Source organism: Oryx dammah, unplaced genomic scaffold (genome assembly GCF_014754425.2).
Source record: "Oryx dammah isolate SB20612 unplaced genomic scaffold, SCBI_Odam_1.1 HiC_scaffold_2, whole genome shotgun sequence".
In the NCBI taxonomy this organism is placed as follows: domain Eukaryota; kingdom Metazoa; phylum Chordata; class Mammalia; order Artiodactyla; family Bovidae; genus Oryx; species Oryx dammah.
This window is the reverse complement of record NW_024070186.1, coordinates 103,084,230-103,089,409: the sequence shown is the minus strand read 5'-3', so window position 1 is coordinate 103,089,409 and position 5,180 is coordinate 103,084,230.

Here is a 5,180-nt window from a genome sequence, read left to right as displayed (position 1 = left end):
AAGCTTAAACATTTTTGTAAAACTCATAGGGTTTGGGCTCACTCTTTAAGAATCCAGAGATCTAACATGCTGATTAACTGTGAGCTAATTAGTTTGTAGTAGTTAATACTAGTTTTTGTTTGTGGGTAAAGGAAAACCCTGACTAAATGAACATGAACAGTATTGTGTTTTCTAAAGGCTAATCCAAAGTCTTTTTATTTGAAGTTTGAGAAAAGAATAAGGCTACTCTAATACATTGTTATCATTTGGCTTTCTGAGATAAGTGAGATGAAACATAACTCTTAGAATAAGAATGTAGACAATGTAACAGAGGCAGAATCACATTCACTACTAAATCCCTGCCAAATGCTTAGCTGCTTAGTGAAAAATTAGTTTTTAATAACATAATGAAACCGTACCTCAACCTACTCTACTGACTGTGAAATGTCATTCTCTTAGGCAGCACTGTCCAGACTTTATATATAAAAAGCCCTTTGTGGTATTTACATTGGAAGGGAAGAGGTAAAACTGCCATTATATGCAGATGAGGACACTACACATAGGAAACTCTTTTAAGACAGACCCCACACAAAAACTGAAACTGATAAATTCACAAGATAATAGAATACATGATTAACATCCAGAAATATGTTGCATTTCTTTATAGTAACGAGACATCAGAAAATAAGAAATAAATTCATTAAAAATCACTGCCTGCCCACTCCCCCGCCAAAAACCCTTAGGAATAAACCGAGCCAAGGATCTGAAAGACTTATATGCTGAGAAGTATAAATCATTGATTAAAGGAAACTGAAGATGAAAACTGAAAGAGAATTAAAGGTAAACTTTCCATTTAAGCAAATGGAATGATACCCCCTATTCTTGGATTGGAAGAATTAATATTGTTAAAATGGCCATACTGCCCAAAGCAAACTACAGATTTAATGCAATCCTTATCAAAATATCCACTACATTTTCCACATAACTAGAACAAATAACCCTAAAATTTATATGGAGTCAGAAAAAAACAATTGTTGAAGCAAAGCTGAGGAAAAAGAATAAGCTGGAGGCATAACTCCTAGACTTCAGACAACAGTACAAAGTTATAGTCATCAAAACAGTGTGGTACTGGCATAAGCAGACACAGGAATCAATGCAACAGAATACAGAGCTTAGAAATAAACCCACACACCTATGGTCAGTTAATCTTCGACAAAAGCAGCCAGAATATACAATAGGGAAAAGAATCTGTATACTAACTGGTATTGGGAAAGTTAGACAGCTGCATGTAAAGCAATGAAGTCAGAACACACCCTTCACATTATAAACAGAAATGAACTCAAAATAGCTTAAATGTAAGATAGGACACTATAGGACTCATAGAAGAGAACATAGGCAAAACATTCTCTGACAAAAATTGTAGCAATGTTTTCTTAGGTCAGTCTCCTAAGGCAAAAAAAAAAAAAAAAAGTAAAAACAAATAAATGGGACCTAGTCGAACTCATAAGCTTTTGCATTGCAAAGTGAAAAGTGAAGTCGCTCCGTCGTGTCCAGCTCTTTGTGACCCCATGGACTGTAGCCCACCAGGCTCCTCCATCCTTGGAATTTTCTAGGCAAGAGTACTGGAGTGGGTTGCCATTGCCTTCTCCAGGGGACCTTCCCAACCCAGGGATTGAACCCAGGTCTCCCACACTGCAGGCTCTTTACTATCTGAACCAGGGAATCCCAACGAAAGTGAAAGTTGTTCAGTTGTGTCCGACTCTGTGAGACCCCATGGACTACAAAGTCCAGGGAATTCTCCAGGCCGTAATACTGGAATAGGTAGGCTTTCCTTTCTCCAGGGGATCACCCCAACCCAGGGATCGAACTCAGTTCTCCTGCACTGCAGGTGGATTCTTTACTAGCTGAACCACAAGGGAAGCCCAAAAGGAACCATAAACAAAAAGAACAGACAACTCAAAGAATGGGAAAAAATATTTGTAAATGATGTGACCAACAAGGGCTTAATTTCCAAACTATATAAACAGCTCACACAACTGAATAACAAGAAACCAAACAATCCAATCAAAAAAGGGCAGAAGACCTAAAGAGAAATTTCTCCAAAGAAGATATAAGGATGGCCAATAGTCACATGAAAAGATGCTCAACATCGATTATTAAAGAAATGAAAATCAAAACTACAATGAGATATCACTTCACACCAGTCAGAACTGCCATCATCAAAAAAGTCTACAAACAAGTGTTGGAGAGGGTATGTAGAAAAGAAAAATGTCTACATTGTTAGTGGGAATGTAAATTGGTGCAGCCACTATGAAAACCAGTATGGAGGTTTCTTAAAAAACTAAAAACAGAGTTACCCTATGATCTAACAATCCCACCCCTGGGCATATATCCAGAGAAAACTCTAATTTCAAAAGATAAATGCAACACTATTTACATATTACTCCATATTAAACACAACTTACATATTACTACATGCAGCATTATGGAACATATTGCAAATGTTCATAGCAGCACTACTTATAACAGCCAAGACATGGAAGCAACCTAAGTGTCCTTTGACAGATAAATGGAAAAAGATGTGGTATACACCCCCCCACACACTTATACCACCCCACACATAATGGAATACTACTCAGCCATTCAGCTCAGTTCAGTTGCTCAGTCGTGTCCGACTCATTGTGACCCCATGAACCGCAGCACACCAGGCCTCCCCATCCATCAGCAACTCCCAGAGTCCACCCAAACCCATGTCCATTGAGTCGGTGATGCCATCCAACCATCTCACCCTGTCGTCCCCTTCTCCTCCTGCCCTCAATCTTTCCCAGCATCAGGGTCTTTTCAAATGACTCAGGCATTAACAGAATGAAATAATGTCATTTGCAGGAACATGGATGGACCTAGAGATTGTCATAACAAGTGAAGTCAGAGAAGTATAAGCTATCAGTTATATTCAGAATATAAAGTAATAAGGCATTAGTATATTTACAAAACAAAAACAAAGACTCATAGACTTGAGAGAATCAACTTATGGTTACCAGGGAGAAAGGTGTGGGGGAGTGACAGGAAGTTAAGGAAAAAAATGTGCATTTAGTTGGGAGGAAAGACACTCACTTTCTCTCTTCACATTTAGTATCTTTATGAAGGGTTATTTGAAGCTCGATGTACAAAAGAGCAATGTTCTATGAATTAAGGTACTCCTTCATTCATGATGATAATTGTTTTTTCTATATTTTTGAAATGCTTAGATAAAAACAAGCATAAACAAAATAGGCCTTTTTGTATGACTGGAAGAGAGCCAATTAGCTACAAAATGCTAAGCAGAACACAGACTGTGTAAGATTTCAAAGTAAACTGCAGATTCAAAGGAATCCATGATTTTCTTTAATTTTTATGTTTCTTCCCAACTTATGGATTACAGAGGCTCACAACTTCAAGTTACTTATCAGGCTCGTTATCAGTAATGTATTATAATAATAAAATTAACTAGCTTTTCTTTGGTTCTATGACTTGCCTTTCTAAAAACCAACTAGCTTTTAAAGGCGTAAGTCATATTTTCTGTCCATCTTAGTTGTTTTTAAAAAATCTATTGTCTTGAGATTTCCCAAATGGTCTAGTGGTTAAAAATCCACCTTCCAGCAGAGATGACGCAGGCTTGATCCTTCTGGGAACTAAGATCTCACATGCTGCCTGTGTACAACTACTGAGCCTGTGTGCTTTAGAGCCTGTGCCCCGCCCCCCGCCCAAATCGAGTATTAACCCAGTGAATGCTGAAAATATACAATCAGTTTCTTAATCCAAAACACTTAAAAAAAATCATTATGGGTAATACATAATTATTTATAGGAGATCACTGAGAGTGCCAAGGCAAATGGCTGAGACAAAATGTTCATTATCCTGTTTAAAAAGCAGAATAGTAAAGAAAATAACCACTTAGCAACCATCAGAGTAATAACTGTTTGAAGTGAGACTCAGTGTATTTTCTGGGGGGCAGTACTGAGTCTTCATCGCTGTGCAGGCTTTTCTTCTAGCTGCAGCAACTAGGGACAAGTTCATTGTAGTGCCCGAGCTTCTCACTGCAGTGGCTTCTCTTGTTGCAAAGCACGGGCTCTAGGGCACGTGTGCTTTAGTAGTTGCGCACATGGGCTCAGTAGTTGCAGCTCCCAGGCTGTAGAGCCCAGGCTCAATAGTTGTGGTGCACAGGCTTTAATTGCTCTGTGGCATGTGGGATTTTCCTGGATCAAGGACTGAACCCATGTCTCCTGCAGGTGCATTCTTATTTCTGAGCCACCAGGAAATCCCAATGGACACTAAAACTAGCAGATGAAAGTTAGAAGAAACAGGTATTTGCAGTGTCTTCCCATAAGCTACTTAATAAATTATTTTCAGAAGGACAAACAGTAATGCTACATTGAAGATACTATCTTGTGTATATTACCGTGTGCAAAGAGGTAAATATATTATGATGCTGAAAGCCAGGGTATGTATACAAACTTGATTAAAGCAAAAAAATACAAGTTTTGGGGTCAATAATGTACATATATGTGTCAACTAAAATGAGGATAAAAGATTCCATACAGTTGTAAGGTTTCTACATTTTCTATTAAGTAGTACAACATTAACTCCAAATGGACTTTGAGAGTTAAGGACTTATTTGTCAAAATAGGTAGGGGAAAAAAAAAAAAAAAAGCAAGACCCAACTATATACTGTCTACAAGTCATGCATTTTATAGATAAAAAGGCTATATTAATATCAAGACAGAGATCACCAAAGATAATCATACATTTCTTAATGCTAAAAGGGTCAAATTATTCAGGAAGATAAAACATTCAATAGCAAAGTTTTGACTGTTTTTGTAAATAAAATTTTATCAGAACAGAGCCACACACATTTATTTACATACTGTGGATGGCTGCTTTCATGCTGCAGTTGCAGATTTGAGTGGATGTTAAGAGACCAGGCTGCATGTCTCAGAATGTCTAAAATATACTACCTGCCCCTTTACAGAAAATGTTTGCTAAGTCATAAACAGGACATGTGTTTTATCTAACAGGAGGCAAGTCAAAAGTGGTAAATACAATTCATAACTAATAATATTTGAAAAGAGGAAAAGACAAAAATCAAAGTAAAATAAGGTTATGTATTTTAGGGAATATACCTTGATTAGAGGTAACAAAAATATAAGAATAAGCTTCAACCA